Source organism: Fundulus heteroclitus, chromosome 14 (genome assembly GCF_011125445.2).
Source record: "Fundulus heteroclitus isolate FHET01 chromosome 14, MU-UCD_Fhet_4.1, whole genome shotgun sequence".
NCBI lineage: Eukaryota > Metazoa > Chordata > Actinopteri > Cyprinodontiformes > Fundulidae > Fundulus > Fundulus heteroclitus.
In genome coordinates, this window is record NC_046374.1 from 11,929,726 (window position 1) to 11,949,403 (window position 19,678).

The 19,678-nt window shown below is 38.9% G+C and overlaps 1 protein-coding gene across 2 annotated transcripts in view; it reads left to right on the plus strand.

Annotated features, from left to right (window-relative positions):
- The window catches only part of arhgap36 (Rho GTPase activating protein 36), an 85,419-nt gene that overhangs the window by 27,309 nt on the left and 38,432 nt on the right, over positions 1-19,678 (plus strand). The window contains exon 1 of one of the 2 annotated variants that reach the window (XM_012874974.3): positions 15,324-15,444. The exons of the other annotated variant lie outside the window; for it this stretch is intronic. The gene's annotated coding sequence lies outside the window, so the exon portion shown is untranslated. Of the gene's footprint in view, positions 1-15,323; positions 15,445-19,678 lie in introns of those variants that run through there. 2 annotated transcript variants of the gene reach the window in all.

The following is a 19,678-nucleotide window of genomic DNA, read 5'->3' on the forward strand; positions in this document are numbered from 1 at the left end:
ACTAAAGTAAAGGAGCATCTCAACAAATCTGAATAGCACTGAAAGTTTATTTCGTTTTAGTAAGTCAGTCACAAAACTGCAACTCATAATATCGTCATTGTCGCATAAATATGTTTCAAGTTTTTATCATTGCTAATTTTGACAATACTCGCTTACAGCCAACAACAGCCTGAAATTCTGTCCTTCAGCATTAGAATATTGCGTAACACCAATGCAACACAGCTGTTTAGTTCAGAAAATGTAATTCCTGAACCCGAGATAACGTCAGAAGTGTTTTACCCGGGCCGAGGAGGAAAAACTACTTGGCCGTTGCTCAGTGTCCCAAACTTGTCCTTTGAGATGAAAGTCCATATTTCATTTTGGAAATCAATGTCCCAGAGTTTGGTGGCTCAGAAATGTTTCTGGGCCATTAGATGTCCTCAGTTAGTTGAAGCCTAGCCAAATTACTGCTCTCATTACTGCTGCTGTTGCTGTTTTTATTTGTCTTCTTTGTGATATAAACAATAAATATGGATGGATTTTGCCCACAGTAATGGTGAGGGGGGAAAAAATTTCCATGGTCCAAGGATTTCCCTGTCCTGGTTCACAGGTTTTCGTTCTGTTCTGTGATATCATCTCTCCATCACAGCTAATGATTCTGGGTGTAGTTTCTTTACGTTTATCTTGATTTTAGGCGTCTCTGCTCTTGCTTTCATGTTGGCACACATGAACGTGTTTTCTCTGGACCTACAGCTCAGATTTCGCTCTTGCTTCGCTCAGGCCTGGATGGATTTTCCGCTCACTCAGATTCACCTTTCGCTGAGATCAGCTTTTGAGTTATGAAGCGGAAAGAAGATGATCCATAGTTTTCAAAATTGCTTTCAAATAAGAAGCTAAAAAGTGCACTGCAAAAACAAAACTAAAAATAAGTAATCTTTTCTTGAAATGAGTGTATTTGTGCTTTATTTGAGCAGGTAAATAAGATCATTTGCCAATGGAATAAGATTTTTGCACTTAAAATAGGAACAACTCATCTCCATCAACTTACTTCAAGTGCATTGTATCTAATTATCTTATTTTAGGGGTAAAAATACTCTTTTCATTGACAGATAATCTTATTTACCTGCTCAATTCAGGTACAAATGCACTAATTTCAAGAAAATTTTACTTATTTTTAGTTCTGTTTTTGCAGTGTGTGGCATACGTACAATCCTGTAATCTGCAAAAACCACATCTCCCAGGAGGATGCTTACTGTTTCCCTACTGCAAGTAAATACACCAGATATCACAGACATCCTTTTATATTAACATTCAGTTTTATAAGTTCACGTCATCTTCAAGTTTAAGGAGCACTATTTTAATAGTAAATATTTCATAGACATAAACCCCCCAAAGCGCTGGTCTGAACTGTTGAGCCTTTGGTGACGCTTCCTGTCTTGTTGGACACGCTGTGGCCTACAGGTGGTGCTCTAACCCTGAAGTTCATCGTTGGGTCCTGACACGGGTTTCCTGCGTGGCCGAGTGCATTAAGTGAATGCTGCCTGTACATCGTTCATCCTGTTTTGGAGAAGAAAGCTGGAGTCAGCACATGGGCTTAAGGACGTGACCGTGCAGTGCCACCTGTGACCTTTGACCTGGAAATGTGTGGCAGGGTTAGAGGAAGTGATGACTGGGGAGGGGCCACCGCAAGATATCCCTGGAATCAGTGGAACAAGACGGGCGGGTAGGGCCACAGGTCAAAATGATTTCTACAGCACTAAGCGCTTTTTACACACTGGGAAACAGGACAACTGAAGTCTTTGATCCCCCGTCATTCATATTTTTGATGTTGTTCATTTGTAAATGATTATTTTGAGGCTTTGGCTTTGTGACCACAACTTCAGGAAGGTTTGATTTTCCACCCTGTTCAATAATCGGACTGCGTTCATACTGTGTCCGGATAAAAACCAGGAATCCTAATCAGAACGTGACATCTTTATTTCGATACTACAGGTGAAAACTTGACGTTCACCTAAATGAAGAGATTGCTTAATCACTCCATAAAATATGAAGAAAACCTGAAACAAAGATGCTTAACAGCTTTATCGCAAACATCAGAAGAACGGGATTTCATCTCTACTTCAGTATTAATTCAGGAATCAAAGATCACAATATCAGCTAGACATCGCTGCAAACACAACACAATGTCAAACAGTGACAATTTGAAAATGTTCTATTTTATATATATATATATATATATATATATATATATATATATATATATATATATATATATATATATATATCACCTTTGTGTGTTTGCTGACTTTAACTAGGCCAAATGAGCTGCTTCAGATGCTGCGGTGATCCTTTTGAGAACGTCTGGTGGAGTTGCATCCTTTGAGTCATTGTTCCAGACTTGCCACTCCTGGGAGGGTTTACCACAGTTCCATGTTTTCTCCATTTGTGGACAATGGCTGTCTCTGTGGTCCTCTGCCGTCCTGAAGCCATGGAAATGGTTTGCTAACTTTCCAGACTGAAGATGTCGGTGACCTTGTTCCACATCTGTTCTGGAGTTCCTGTGGATTGGGGCATGATGTGTTGTGGTGTTTTTTCAGTGCTCTTTTAATTTGCATAATGTTGTCAGGCGGGTTCTGTTAAATCGTTTCTTGAATCATTTTGTAGTTAATCAGGCTGTCCTATATGGGATCATCTGAAAATAGATGTTTGACAAAGAAAAAGCAAAAGCAGAATGAATTTGTACGGGGACCAGCAACCTTTCATAGTGCTGTAGACCTGGTCACGTCGAGGAAAGTTGCAGATGTTTCTGCTGCTGCATGGGGAAACAGGTTAGCCTTCTTCTACATCCCTGTCTCCTGTATCTGACTTCCATCTTGGGATGTTCAGGGGTCATTGTTGTGGGAGTTTTGGGTGGAATATTAAACAATAGTAACTGAGTTCCCATCTTTACTAAATGACGAGACGGTGGTTTTACGTTCCAGCACTTTTATTGAGAAACAGAGCAGAGATTCACATAGTTGGAAAGTAATCACACCCTTCGGTTCCGCTGCAGTCTCTGTCTGCCCTGTCTCTGTCTGTGTCGCTTTTCGGGCTTCCCCTAATACTGCACCGTGGCCTTCCCATGAGACAAAACAAAGACAGTCTATCGTAAACAATCAGTATCCCTCAGCAGCTGCAGCATTTGGCCTTGCAATCAGAAAACAGTGGATCTTATACACAGACATCAGGTCTCCAGGCCTCCTCTGTCCGAGTGGTGTGAGGCCATAGTGACTTCAGAATAATAATTCTTATAACATTCCTCTCTTTTTTTTTTTTTTTTTTTGATGATGGCGTCGTCAGCATCAAGTCAAAACAAGATGACCCATCATATGAAAATGTGAACAAAGCACAGAGGAACCATTTCTGTAAACTCGTAAAGTGGGACCCAAGGGGTTCCCGTGTTGGAACCGGGTAGTGCTGGAACTTTTAATACAGATCAACATGAATGCTTCATAGAGCTTTAACACACAAGATCAAAGATTTAGCTTTTGTCTACAATTTAGGATTCATCTAGTTAGGTAAGGCCTGTTTTAGGTACCTATGCGCACATTATTTTAAAATTACATTAGACTATGGTAAGCTAAACCTGTTCAGTAACCAAGGTCGAATCCGTCTACTCTTCACCCACCCTGTAAAACCCCTTACTTGGTTCTCCATTTACCATTCCCATGGACAATCATCCATGACTTTCATACCTTACAAATCCAGGAGTACCACTGAGGGGCATCAGAGGGCAGGCTGGGTCTTTGTCATCAGAAAAATTCATCCTATCTAAAAGATGACAAAAACTGATTTGACCCCAGGTGAAATCACGCTCTCGGCCAATCTGAGCCTGAAACCCCTGTATTGAATCTAAGTGTTATCATTACCAGCTAATATTAAAGGATCTTTAGAGCCAATCCGATCCTGGTTCTTCCTATATCAAATCAAAAGGTGCATAAACCATAGATCCTTGTGTGTCTGAAGCAAACAGTTTCCATTTCTTACCATAAAACCATATTGATCAACATGATGTAATATTAAAGTGTAGATCTCATAACACAAAAAAAAATCAAACATGTGAGTCAGTGGAACAGAGCAGTTAAACAAACAGCAACACAATATGAGAAGAGTTCTAAACGTCAAGAACGCAAAGTTAAGAAAGCCTTCAGGCCATTCAGGCACAAGGCAGAAAATAATCTAATCGCGCTTAGTGTCTCTTCAGGTAACTCCTCCCGTTGAAGAATAAGGAATCAGAGTTCTCTGGCTTCTTCATCCCCAGTCCTCTTCTTGGTTCCTCCTCGCAGGCTGGACGATTGAGCAGGATGGTAATAAGTGTTCAGTTCTGGATGGGCACTGAGCATTTTATTTTGCATTTCTCTCTAATAAAACACTTTGTGAAGATGGTCTGCAGACACGAGTCCTTGTTCCCACTAGAGAACAGAAACAAGGTGTAATTAGTGTTCTTATCAAAACCCCTTTCATGTGTCATTTATTAAAACATTCTTCAAGCACTTTCACATTCAAGATATTTCTGTGCACAATTATTTAGCTCTCAGAATTCTGCAATTTAATTATTAGTTAAAAGAGTAATCTTTAAGTTCAAATGTATCTGCAGTAAATTCATAATAGTTCTTAACAGAATGCTTTCAATGTGTGTCTTAACTGTTGTTGTCTGACAGTTGAAGTTCTCTGCAACATAATTTCATCAATATATTCGTTTCATGTCATTTCCCAATTATTTTAAAAAACCCAACTGAGAAAAAGAAAGCCTTTCCATGTGAAAGCTTTTTCCCTCTCTCCCTCTTTTTTCTTTTTTTTTTTTTTTTAAGTGAGGTGCTGTTCTGCACAGAAAAGACAAAATATTTATACCATGCTGTTACTGTTCAAGGACGCCATGGTTCTACAAACAAAGCAATGAGAGAGAGCAGGAGCTTTTGAAAACGTTCTAACATTGTTGAACAACCAAAGCTACTTAAGCAAATCAGAATTAGTTCCCAAATTAATCCTAAAATAAAGTAAACCATACATGTGATTATTTATTTTCTTAAACTGAGGATTAAGGACTTTTATTAAGAAGTTCTTGGGTGAACGCGTCTCTGCGTTCCTATTTGTCTAGGCCTCTGCAATCTGATCTATGATCTATGTATTCTGAGTGCCTGGTCAGGAAGGGTGAAAGGTTCTCTGAAGCGTTCTGTTTTCAGCAACCCTGAAAACCCAGAACCCTTTACAGTCAGTGTTAGGTGTCAGATGACATGTGGGACCACCTTGTCGTCTCTCTGGTTCCACCAGCTGTGTCAAGTCCACAACAGCTCGTCCTGGGTGCCATGCCCCAGGGGTCTCCACACCCCCCTGTGTGGAACGTCTCTCATTGTAAGGATCTCACCTTATGTCCCGTTCAAAACAGGAGTTCCAATGTGGGGTGTCTTTGCTGCTTTAATGTTCCTCAGAGAAAACCTTCATTCATTGATATCACCTTCAAGCTGTTACCCTTTTATCATCACAGCCCCCAGCAATCCTGACCAGATCCAAAATGTCCCCATAATCTAATCTAATTAAAATAATCTTATTTTCTGTATGTAAGACGATAACCATTACATTATCCTGATCTAAAAGCCCTCAGGTTAACGGGTTAACTGGTTAAAAAGACTTTTGAGTTATTTATGTTCTAGTTGAAAGATATTAAATCTCCATAAATATTGTAACCATTTTACACTGATGCTTTAATCCTAAATTTACCCATGTTAGTTAGTAGGATGTGTCATTATGCTAATTTTATTGCAACATTACCCATTTTAGCCAGTAACATTTTCTTTGCGTTTTATTGAAGCCTCAGAGTAGCAGAAATCAGCTAACTCTAAGATGATCATTAAATGAAATGCTATTTAAAAGTTCAAATTACTCTAACTATATAGTGAAAACTAATTCATTCATTTATTTATTTAAGTTGATATAATACCCACTTAATTTATTAAGTTGCTCCATGATTCCATCAAGGTGCTTCTTTAAAAGTTTTCACCTTTACATAATCTTAATGTGTTTCGTAATGTGTGGTTTGTTTTAATTGTGTACAAGAAAATCTGAAGTGAAATGCATGAAGTCGTGTCTGCAGAACTCATCTGTGTTTTTGTCGAAGGTTGTCCGATGCCTCAGTCATAGTCCTTCAATGTCCATTTTCAGTCCAATGTCTAAATTCAGCAGCCCAACATTCTCCTTCCCTTCAACAGTCCATCCTCCAGTCCTCACGCCTGCAAACAGAATGAATTCTGCCAGCATTTTTTGCCAAAGAAAACGCTCCATAGGTTGAAAAGAAATTACAGCAAAACAGTCACAAACATTTTAACTACAGTGTTCCCTCTAACATGACAAACATAAACGAAACAAAAGGATAGAAAAAATAAATCAAACTTTGTCTCTGACAAAATAAAACTCAAAACTGGATCAGGCTGAAGTCAATGACATCACCTTTAGTCCTTGTCCCAAGGATCAGCCCCCCATGGCACTGCGGCACTGTTTCTGCATTCTCTCGCATCTGAGAATGTCTAAAATGAGACTAAATCTCTATGTTAGCACAATCCTATCATACTGACCAGGTTTCTTTGCAAAGAAAAAGAAGCAGAAAGACAGAGCTGCAATAGCAGAAAGCAACAAACATTTTTAAGACACCACCTTTCCTGCTGGAAGATCTGGCATAACTTGGTTAAAACTAAGTATAATTTAGTGTCCAAATCTGATTATTACTCCTTTAATCTGAAAGCAATAACTCAGAGAAAAACAAGAGTGTTAATAGCATGCAGTTAAAACCCTGGTCCCCTTAGTGTCCCTTTAACGTGATGTTTTTCCCTTTTTTTTCTGATCCTGGGAAGGTTTCTATTCTTCACCTTTCCTTTGAAACTTTGTTCAAAACCCCTCCAAAAGAAAGAAAAAAAAAAACGAAAGAAATGAACCAAAAAAACTAAAACAAAATTGTTTTCCAAGGAGCACAATTATGTCTTTTCCAATATGACATAGGTTTTTGACTTATTACAAACTTTTTTGATATCCTTCTGGTCCTTTGACCATGTGTATTTGCTGTTAGTAATACTTTTATTCATATATACCTTTTCAATCTAAATTGGTCAAGTGTGAAACTTTAAAACAATGATTTTTCCCTTTTAGTTTTTGAGCTTTTAGTGTTTCTCTATAAATGATAAGAGTTTTCCCCATAATTCAGCACATTGAGAAAGCTACCCAAAACAAACCAAGATTAGAATTAAAATTTAACCCCTACAGAAGCTGGCTTTATTTATTTTTTTTCCTCTGACATAGTTTTCGTACCCCAGGCCAGAACACACAGACCCAGCCTTGCCATAAACATTCAGATGTTTAAATCATGGTCAGATTTGTTTATCGTATCTATTGTCCTTCTCAGGTTATGCTGTCCCTCTGAGGATCGCCTCAGCTCAGCATAACTAATAACATCAGATGATTTTGTAACTGATGACGCGTGTAACGTGGCCTTCTGATATTTTGACGCTTCTCAAAATTTCTCATTAGTTGCATTCAAATTCCAAGTAAAAAATAAATAAAATAAATGAATAGAAAACCCTAGAAAAGCAACAATATTTAGTTCCATACAGTTTGTTCAAAGCACAGTTTTCCCTCATCTATTTAAATCAAAAATCTTGTATATCTAAACTTCTTTCAACTGGACTGGTTTGTGATAAATCATTATTATTATAAGCAATGAGATCTCAGTAATTTTCAATTACTTTAGGGCTAAAAAACAAGTGATAGGATCTCAGCCTAAATTTGTAAAACAGTAAACTTAACAAGCTTATGTAACGCTTATTTCCAATTTCTAACAAAGCTGAAATATTTCTGTTCAAGCCATGTTAATCTCTCCGTGTATCAATTTAATTTGGTCCTGATATTTAATGTTAAAAAAACAAACTTTGTTATTTAAATCTCTCTTTTACTGTACCTCTATTGTTAACATAGTCCATGCTTAAAATGTCATTTGAATTACGGAGCTGCAGTTCTCCCAAAACAAATGAACATTCTGAAACCATGAACATTACTTTTACCCCCGAATTAATTCACACAGACGAACGTTTAGTTACATAGATACATACACACGTACGGTTACATACAAACGATGACATTCAGACAGACAAACACGTGCAGGCCTGCTTTTTCACCATCTTAAATAGTTCTATGTTTTTCATAATTTTTAAACGTCAACGCCGAAAGATGTTTTCAACGCGTTAATTTCCCGCTTAGTTTAAAAGGTGGAGAGCGTGCGCTGGTTACGACCCCCCGATGCTTCGTCCACACGCGGTTTTACGCTTCAGTCCCGCAAGGATACAACTCTGTGTCTCGCAGACACTTGGACGCTTACCCATTTTTGAAAGTTATACGTCGCTATTAGCAGTTTTGACCAATTTTATCCACAACGGAAGTGCCTAATCGGTCCCCACGTAAACGCTTCCCCGGTGCAACGCCTTTTTAGTTTCGTTTCCGTTTCCTTGTTTTTATCGCTTTTCTTTTTTTCTCTTAATTTTATTTTTATTATTTAGTAGCAGTACTGCAATAAAATAAAATAATAGTAATAATAATAACCCCTATGTGAGAAATCTGCATGTTTAATCAAATCATTTCAAATCATTTCTGCATGTCATGCGTCTGGGCCCCTACGTTTTTCAGCATGAAATCGAACGTCTCACCCTGGGGCAAGGCTGGACCCTGAAAAACTCTGCCTTTGAACCATTACACTGACTCTTCTGCATCCAGACTTTTTTTTATTATTTTATTTATTTTATCCTTTTTTTGTGTTTTTATTATTATTTTTTACGTCCTTAGCACGATCGACCAACTAAATGAAAGGCCTCACATCCGATGGTCGCCTTTTTGGTATAATGGTCGGGGTCCCCACTTATCAAAGCTGCAAACGTCTTCGCAACAGTCAAGGACTTAAGCATCCCTGCCGCTTTCATCCACAACAGAAGTGGACAGCCTCTTGCACAAACCCAAGACAAGAGGACTTTAATGGACCAGCTGCAAACTGCTCAGCCGGTCACCTGTTCTCCAGGTGAAAATCACTCTGCCACTCCTCCCCCCTTGTGGGAAAGTCCGTATTTCAGCTGAAAACGTATTCTAATTAAATTTTGAATTTTAGTTTAATGTTTAAACCTTAGTCACCGTTCGGTATTGCGAACCCTGTTTTATTTGCCTTAAGGATTAAATATAATTCATTATTTCTACCGGCTTTTACTTTTACTACCTTTTAGGTTTACAGTTTTAATTTTAAAATTTCTTGAGGTATACTTTAAAATGGGGTTTAAAATTTAAAAGCTTGCAAGCATTTTTTGACCAATTGCGTTTGTTTTTAAAAGAGCTGGAAAATAATCCCCTTACCGTCTCATGAAAGAAAGGTTCGGATCTTCGCGCCGACGCCCAGAGACGCTCCGAGACCAGGAGCTCCTCCACATCCCTTGAAAATCCATTCGGGGTACCAGAGGCCGGATAACCTCTCCGGGCCGGCCAAAGCAGCTCCTGTCCTCGGACTCCCTCGCTCGTCGGTCGGAGATCCTGTTCGTTTACGCCAAATTGTTGTGGGAGTTTTGGGTGGAATATTAAACAATAGTAACTGAGTTCCCATCTTTACTAAATGACGAGACGGTGGTTTTACGTTCCAGCACTTTTATTGAGAAACAGAGCAGAGATTCACATAGTTGGAAAGTAATCACACCCTTCGGTTCCGCTGCAGTCTCTGTCTGCCCTGTCTCTGTCTGTGTCGCTTTTCGGGCTTCCCCTAATACTGCACCGTGGCCTTCCCATGAGACAAAACAAAGACAGTCTATCGTAAACAATCAGTATCCCTCAGCAGCTGCAGCATTTGGCCTTGCAATCAGAAAACAGTGGATCTTATACACAGACATCAGGTCTCCAGGCCTCCTCTGTCCGAGTGGTGTGAGGCCATAGTGACTTCAGAATAATAATTCTTATAACAGTCATCAAATCTGATCTCTGCTCTTTTTAGGGCTTTGAAATGTGTTGACAGCCGTGTTATAGGCATGTTCTCATGCTCACACCAACACAAGCTTTAACATAGGCAGTAAAAAAAAGACAATATAACAGAACCTAAATCATGCGATGGAAATTGTGTTCTATTAATCTAAGGTTCACCTTTAAATTTATCATTCCTAGTTTCCCTCTTCAGAAAGGTAGGTGGCGATAACGTGATGGTCCTCCACGGGTCTTTAATGACTTTTTGAAGAACAGCTAAAAAACAGAATCCAGAGTCTTAACGATTCAATTCAATTCAATTAAAAAAATACTTCATTTATCCCAAAGGTAAATTAAATTCTCTCGAGGACTGGAAACACTTTGGATTTTTCATGACTCTGCTGGATATGTTGCTGGGGATGTCTGGTACTGTTTTAAATTGGTTTGCCTCTAATTTGGTGTTTAGAAGTGGTTCTGTTACACATTTAGTGTGATTTAAATTTGTTTTATTTTGCTCTGAAACATGAAATTCCTCTGGGTTTTGTTGTTTGCCCTGTTTCATTTCATTTCAATTCAGTTCAGTTTTATTTACATAGCACCAATTCACAACACAAGTCACCTCAAAGCACTTTACGAAGTCAAATTCCATCACATCAGCCAGACAGAGGTCTGCAACCTTTATAATTCAAAGAGCCATTTTTGCTCTTCGTGTACAGAAATAAAACAAATTTCAAGCCATAAATGTTACATGACCTTTAGGACAAAAAAGAGAACCTATGATTTTTGGGAAGTTTTTCTTTTTTTTTTCTTCTTCTCCCAGTGTCCTGTCTAGCAATGTGGCAATAAGAAGTGATATCTTAATGCCAAATAGAGCTCGACAGATTTTGCTTTCACAAGTGGAGCAATCAGCATTCGCCGTAGTGCTCCGCTTGATTTATGCATGTAAATAGTTTTATTGTGATCCATCACACAGCCCTGATCTCAATCCAGTAGAAAATGTGTGAGCAGAGCTTAAAAGGTGTGTGAGCGCGCACGCGTGTGTGTGTGTGTGTGTGTGTGTGTGTGTGTGTGTGTGTGTGCGCCTGTGTGCAAAGTGGCCTACAAACCTGAATCTGTCAGAGGTAATGGGCTTAAATAAATAAAAAATATTGAAAAAAATCTTATTTAAAATACCCAAGATGTTAGAGCCAAATCATAAAGATTAAAAGACAGTATTACTGTAACTAAGGAAATGATTGTAAATTTAATGGAAACAATTGTTAAAAATCCTTCAACATTCTAACATTATTCTACCATTTAGTAAATAGAAATTATTTTGTTAATGCTAACTACACTAATACAGGAAACGTTTGGTCTGATTCAATGTCAGAAAATCAGAAAAAAATAGCTTATGTGTCATTTTCATACTATTAATGTCAAAATATTTAGTTTTAAGTTGTACTTGCTGATAGTTCTCCAAAAGCAGGCCAAGATCAGTTTAACGAAAACTTAATAACCTGATTTAACCTTTTCATTTTAAACCCTCCCATATTGGTTATAGAATGGTTGCGTTTAGAAATGCGGACTTTTTGTTGATCTTTGTTTTTTGTTTTTCTAAATATCATGAATGCGTTATCCCACATATCCAACGTCATAAGTGGTTTAATTCAAGCTCAATTAGCAGAGCTCCAGGTCAGATCAGGGCTCAGGGCAGCTTTTGATGCCCACTAAAATATCCTACGAGTTGATCATCTCTCACTTGAGCAGATTTCCCCACGGCCTTTTTTTTCCTGTCAGCTATGCGCTCCTCTCTGTCCTTTTTATAGACCTTTTATCCCGACGTTTTAATCCTCCTGGTCATTTGCGCGGTTCCCTCCCTCCTTCTCCGTCTCTCTGTCTTTCTCCCTCCTAACTTCTTATTTGCCCTTCTTTTCCTAGCTGCCCTTGTATCACTCTTAAAACGCTTCCCTTTTTTTTATCTGTTTTTGCTCCTCCAGCACCAAGCCTGCGTTCCTCCATCTTGTTTGTCTCCTGTATTCACATCTTATCCTTTTTCCACAAACCCCGTCCTGACCCAGCATTACCTTATTATCTTCACATCTTCCTGCTGTTTTTCCTTCTTTCCTACCTTTTTGTGCACGTTTCCCATCCCTCGAGGCCCAAGCTCTTTATTTAACTCACTGCAATATTTCCCATGAAAGAAAAATCTGTCTTGTTCTATCTAGCGACGGCGCAATTGACCTGATTTCAACATTAATGCAACTTGTAGACATTGAAATCTATGCATACCAGTGATTTAGATGTAGATATTTTGTCTGTGTTTACAAGAAGCATAACTACTTGTTTAAAATATCTATATATCTCGCATGATGAATGAGTAAAAATTAAGTTTATAAAGTCCACAAAAATGGCCAAAAATACGAAAACCCAAACTGAAACTCAAAGACAGTTTAATTTCATTCAATATGGGTAACTTCATTTCATGCATTTTGATATTGCAATAATAAGATTTTTAATTTTATTAGAGAGCAAAAGTGGAAAAAAAAAATAAACAATAGTGGCAAATATGACCAAATAATTCCATATTTGTACTGGACTGACAGATGGAAACAGTTTTTATCACCAGTCCTGGTAAAGACAAGAGCTCTGCAGGCTGTGCACAAACATGATTCTTTCTGGACATCCCAAAACAATCCCAGTTGACCATCCTGTATTGTAATATCTTTCTATGTTTTTTATGTAGCGCCAATACATCTCAAGGTGCTTTACAGACAATCTAATCGTTTCATACAAAGTGGTAAAAAAAAAAAACAATATATCTAAGGAAACCCAGCAGGTTGCAGCAAGTGATTGACTTCCAGCATTCACTCCTCCTCAATGAGTGTGTAGGGACAGTGGACAGTCGCCTGTATTGCGTCGCTGACTTGCTTCTGAACACAGAAGCACTGATCCAAGAGTTGGACAAAAATAATAACGTAATAGCGGTGGTAGCTTCATCTAGGAGAGAAACACAGCTAACCAGATAAACTCTGAGTCAGTTTTTAAGTGGATGGAGTGAATAAGCGCACACAGTTAGTCAATGGCTCAGTCAATTGCTATGTCTATGACAGAAACAGGACTAAATACTGAAAGACTTGGCCAAGTAATGATCCATAGAAGGAGAACTTAAAGTTGTCAGCAGTAGCTCAGCTGATAACCCCCTCTAAGACGGTGTCACAGCTAAACAGAATGTCGCAGATGTAGCTACTATGCAGAGAAAAAAAAAAACAAAGACAAGAGAAAATTAAGAGTTGAAATAAAGGCAAATACTCAGGATAACGTAAGCCAATCTAAAGATAAACCTTTTCAAAAAGGAAAGTTTTCAGTCTATCTTAAAAGTAGACAGGGTGTCTGTCTCACAGACCAAAACTGGGAGTTGGTTGCACAGGAGGAACTGCCTCCCATTCTACTTTTAGAGACTCTTGGAGCCACCTTTTTTCACCCAAACCAGAGTAATGCTGCGTCCAGACTAAACACATTTTCGGCATCAATAAAGCGTCCAACACCTCAACTAGGATGCTTGTGCACATAAAACTCCCAACATCCTGTCTAGAGCCTCAACGTTCTGACAGTCTGACAAAGTAGCTCCCGTGGAGAGATGCTACCTTTTTCTTTGCCGGACTCTTTGGAAAATAGCTGATGAAATTGAGAGAGTGGCCTGGCTTTATAATATAATATAATCTGCACCGTGTCTGAATTCACAAATAATTCAGAGGCGTTTTGAGTTTGGTGGGTTTCACCACCTACTGCAGGAGTTTAACTCGAGCCCAGTTTTACAACCTGCTGACCGGCGTTGGTGCCCTCATCTCCCGCACGGACAACTACAGGCGCCCCATTTCATCTGAAGAACATCTGTCCTATCTGGTGGTTGGGCATCTCGACGTTACCATTTATCGGCGATCCGAAGTAAAAAGATTTTTCCTGTCGGAAAATCCCCCACTACATCACATAGCAGAGTCTCTCTGATTGGATGACGCCTCGCGTCGAGCTGCAAAAGTTCCGAAATTGCAACTCTTGCATCGGCCGCTTTAGAGGCGCTTAACGCACGTCAAACTAAATTTGCAGCACAAAATGCGCAAATTGCGTTAAGGTTTCAAAACGCGCAACGCAAGATGCGCGAGACATGTGCCGCAGGACCTCTCGCGTCCACCGTAGACTTTACATGTAAACCCAATGCCCTTGATGCTCAATAGACGTTTGGTCTGAACGCAGCATTAAGGTTTGAGAACTTCAATAGCTCTCCAACGAGAACCACTACTAACCCTAATTTGTATTTCTTAAATAAAGTAATTTATTTCATAGAAACTACAAGGACAGCAGGACTAGCATGCAACTGGCTAACTATTAGCCGCTAGTAGGTCTCAGAGATACTTGTGCGTTCTAACACAAAAATGATCTAATTCAGAGATCTTAATGAACATATTGTGCAGGTGGGAACCTTTCCTTCTACAAAATATATTTTATTTCAACTTAACCAATTTAAAATGGGTGACTCTACCATGAAGAGAGGCTTTTTAAAAGACTATTTTAGATCATTTTACTATTTGAACCATGAAAACACAGAAAGTTGGTAGTTTTAATTAATTATTTGACATTAGACCCATCTTACAATTACAAAATAAAAAAAAAGCACACATTTGAGCTGGTCAAACCTGAACTGCATTGGTCTATTTCTGACCACTGAACATACTGTGTGCTACACTGTATTGTGTAAAGTCTTGACTTGGGAGCTGGACATATTTTTACACCTGTATTGATTCCCTCCATTTTCTTCCTTCTTATTGTACCATTTAATGCTTTGGTTTTTATTTCACATCCTGATCAGTTTTCCTTGTTATATTTCCTCATCATACCCTTATTTCACTTTTTTTTAAATCTCCTTAACCAACTCATTTCACTTACTCACCTTGATCCCCACTTCTCTCTTTCCTTTTCTTGCTTCTCAAATCCTGTGTCTCCTTTAATAATACAATTTTCCTGCCAAATTGCTTCTTTACCTATCAATTTAATTTTGGCTGTAGTTACTCAGATTCATATATTTATTTAAATCTCCTTCTCTCATTATTGCCTCCATGACTATATCCATTTCTACCTGCTAACTTCTTCTGTTTCTCTCCTATTCAGTCTACAGTCCACTGTCTTCCTCCTTTGCGTTTCCATCCATCCAGCTTCTTCTGCCCATTCCTCCCATCTCTCCTCCCATCTCTTCTGTTTATGTTGTCGGCTCCTGGAAGTCAAGCCGGCAGCTCCTCCTCTTTCTCCTCCTCCTCCTCCTCATCTCTTAATCTAACACACCACTCAGCCCTCCCCAGTCAGTCTCTTCCAGCTCAGAGTTCAGATGCATTTGTTTGGCTGAATAAAGTCTGGATAGCTGAGGCTCTGCAAACTAAAGGGACCTAAAGTTGGGGATTTTAATTGAGAAAAGGTGAAACCCTCCTACAGGTACAGACTCTGTGTGTGTCCGTGTGTGTGAATCAGATAACCATGAAGAATCCTGTGTGTTTTTCATGCTGGCAATCTTTTGATATTCCTCACCTGATAAACATCAGATGTACCATCGTTTTTTTTTAACCTCTAATTCTAAAGGCTGGAGTTTAATTCCAGGACTGATCATTACAGGACAGTAGGAAAATGTTTGCAGATTCACCCTCAGAGTTACAGTGTTCTACAAACAGGGTTAAAATAATTGTTTTTCCTATTAAGGATTTGTTGGCTGAATTTGATGTGACATTCTGTAATAAAAATCAGTTCAGTCATGTCAAGAAGGAAAACATGTTTGCTGTCATCCTTTTGAGCAGAATATCTAATAAGGAACACCTTCAAGATAGTTCAGTAGCTTTCCAAGACTCAGGAATATTTTGGGGATATTGCCCCCATTATCCCCTATACTATATAACAGCAACATAATAAAACTGAATCTAAATTTTGTATTCAGGTTTTGGTGTGCCACTCCAAGTATCAAGGGTCTGAATCTGGTAACCCCATTGAAAACTATCCGGAGTTATTCCTCCTTGTGGTCCTCTAATATTCTTGGGAACAGGATGTAACATTATACCGCTATTGTACAAATATTCAGTCAGAATATTTCTGTTTTTGAACTTAAGATGTTCAAATGCAGTCTAGGTTCCTAAAAGGGAGAAAAAACTTAACTTTTGGTCTGAAAGAAGCAGAGACTAACCACAAAGTTGGCTATTGTAAATGCCACTACTGGCAGTAGTTTTCTCACAGGACTTACAACACTTCTGAGTTATGTCGCTTTTCTCTACCTAGCAGCCAAAATATTGCCACATACATCATTTAGAGGAGTATAATCTGACCCAATCTGCATAATCTGATTGAATTTGACTTTGTAAAGTGCCTTGAGATGATATGTTTCATAAATTGGCGCTTTATAAATACAATTTAATTTAATTGAGTTGACAGGTTGCTAAATGCTTCTGTAACTGAGAGTGGTCTGCCAGCCAAAGTAAAAGTGCCAATAAATCAATTTCTATCAGCAATACAGAAACTTCCTTTCTAACATATGACATGTGACTTAAATGACTTATTTTTTCAGCACAGAATTAGAATATTTTATTGTATGAACCACTAAAACCTATCCAAAGATATATTTTATGATACAAACGTACCCCAAGAAGAATTTGCCTGTGATCACTTACTGAGGTTGTTCTTAAAGTTTTGATTATTGAAAGTAAAAATTTGCCTAAATGCAACATGGCTTTAACTTTGCCTCCAAGCTGAATTCTCGTTGTATTTGTGCATTAACAAAGACATGAGAATCCATCTTGTCCTGCTCCCGCCTCAACTGGTCGAAAAGCAACTCAGCATGGGTCAGCCAATCACGTTTCAGTATCATGGTTTAAGGCGGGACATACCTCTGTGGTGCCGACGGAAGCCAGAGGTAACAAACCCACAGCAAAACCAAAATAAATGTGGTTGCTGCAGCGATCTGCTTTGTCAGAATCCACAATTTGATCTTTTTGAAGAGGAACAGCAAGAAGCACTGTGCCCCTTTTTTTGGTGGCAACGATGTTTGTGCTTGCTTACAACATTTTCATTTGATACTGTGATTGGCTAAAACCAAACTTTGGTTCCAACCCAGAATGATATTGTGCTAAACCGAGAGGGCTACACATTATCAATCTGGCTTGCCAGGTTAACATGGCTTTGCAGGTTCCAGAAGCTTTCATATCTTGGGGCTGTAGGGTATCCCTGCCTGATAAAAAAAAATGCTTTAAATTCTTCTAGGGATAATCATGAATAAAAACAAGTTCCATGGAAAGATCAATCAGTTTGAATGATATCACTGTCCAGTCCAGCCTAGTAAAAGCTAAACTTATTTGGCTTGCACACACATGGCACTGGTTGTGCAGAAAAAAGCCAATAGGCACTGATGACTTTTAAAACACATTCTTTTATCAGATGAAGCCAAGATGAAAATATAACATGTTTAAAATTCAGAGTATACAGATATGGACAAAAAGGATGGTACTCCTCTGGTCATCAAAGAAAATCTCACAAAGGTCACTGAAATAACTTGAAACTGACAAAAGGAATAATAGGAATTTACGGAAAATCAACCGATGAAAATCTGGCATTGCTTTTGAATTGTGGTTCAACAGAATCATATAAAAGAAAAACAATGAAACAGGCCTGGACAAAAAGGATGGCAACCCTAGAAAAGATTGAGATTGGACATGTTAAACTGAGGTGTGTCCTCTAATTAGCATTACAGACGTCTTGTAACCAGACAGTCTGCCTGTTTAAAGGGTTACTGGTTTGGTTACATGGTGTCTACCACACTGAACATGGATCACAGGAAGCCAAGGAGACAGTTGTCTCAGAAGATCAGAAGGAAAACTACAGACAAACGTGTTAAAGGTAAAGTCTATAAGATCATCTCCAAACATGTTCTTGTGAATACTGTTGCAGACGTTTAAGGTCCATCGGAGAAAAACTGATGACAAATTCAAGAGAAAGATAATATGAATGGTGATCAAAGAGCCCATTACAAACCCCAAATAAATGAAAGGTGACCTCCAAAGTCAGGGTATATCAATGTCAGATCGCACCATCCTTCACTGTTTGAGTTAAAGTGGACTTCATGGGAGACACCACTGTTGAAAGCGAATCATGAAAAGCAGGACTGGAATTTTCCACAAAGCATACTGTAAAGCCACAAAGCTTCTGGGAGATTTTTCCTTGGACGGATGAGACAACACCAGAGCTTTTTGGCAAGTCGCATCAGCTCCATGTTCACATAGACAAAAATAAAAACACACCTAGAAAAGAAAACTGACCCTGCTGCGAAACATGGAGGAGGCTGGGTGTCTCACATCTGTTCAGGGTTCAGTGAAATCCCACGATTATAAAGGCATTCCGGAGAGAAATGTGCTGCCTAGAGTCAGAACGCTTAGTCTCAGTTGTAGGTCATGGGTCTATCAACAGTATAATGACCCAGAACAGCTAAAAACCACCCAAAAAGGCTATATGACGATTCTGAAGTGTCCTCCTGTGAGTCCTGATCTAAATCCTATTGAACATCTATAGAAGGAGCTGAAACATGCCGTCTGGAGAAGGTCCCCTTCAAACCTGAGACAAATGGAGCAGTTTGCTCACGAGGAGTGGGTCAAAATGCCCGTCGACAGGTTGCAGAAGTCGCATTGAGAGTTACAGAAATTGCTTGACTGCAGTTATCACCACAAATGCTTGCAGAACTAATTATTGAGTTACATGTACCGTCTTTTTTGTCCAGGCCTGTTTTATTACTTTATTTTGTTCATAATTCTGTGGATTTTCATTGGTTCATTTTCAATAAATCTTCATTTATTTATACTTTTGTCAGTTTTAGGGTTTTTTGAGTGACAGTTGGGGATTTTTCTTTGACTAACAGAGGGGTGCCAAAACAACTTTGCCCCTGTCTGTAAAACGTCAACACTGAAACACAGAGGTGATTCAAAGCTAAGCGAAAACAGGTGTCAGGGTGTCATGAATTTTTGTGGATGTTTATAAAGAGCTTGCAGATATTATTATTTTTGATACAGAAGGAGGTGTGGGGGGCGGATGGAGTCTAAGAGTTGGAGAGCGGTAATAAGGCAAATCATAATGTAAAACAAACAAGTAAAATCTGATTAAGGAATATTGATCAGTACATAGACATTTATTTATTTATTTATTTGGCCTGTGATGGAGTAGCGACCTGTCCAGGGTGTACCTCTCCTCTCATGCAATGACCACTGGGGAAGATCGACAGCCCCGCCTGCGTCCATGCAGAGAGAACCATGTCATACGCCATATTCTGAGAAATAAAACAACACTTAGTAAAGTATGTTACCCAGGTACTTCAAAGTGGATGAAATATTTTAAATTCTAGATGGACTGAACATGAAATGACCCGCTGCTGCTCTAGTTCTGCTTGCAAGTCGCACCCTCAAATCTTTACATTTGAGGGTGAAGACAAAATAAAGATCTGGATGTTGTCCGGGTTAAATTAATTACATCAAATTTACCTTTAACTGCCAAAATCTCGACCATACGTGTGTTTGTGCAGCAACATGAGTCATGATAGATTAGTCAGGACCGACACAACAGAGCTGCTGTGTCGACGGCTGACCTATTTGTGCTGGTGAGGCGCAAGTCTTTGGCTCTGGCAAGAGCTTATTAGTGATCCCTGTCT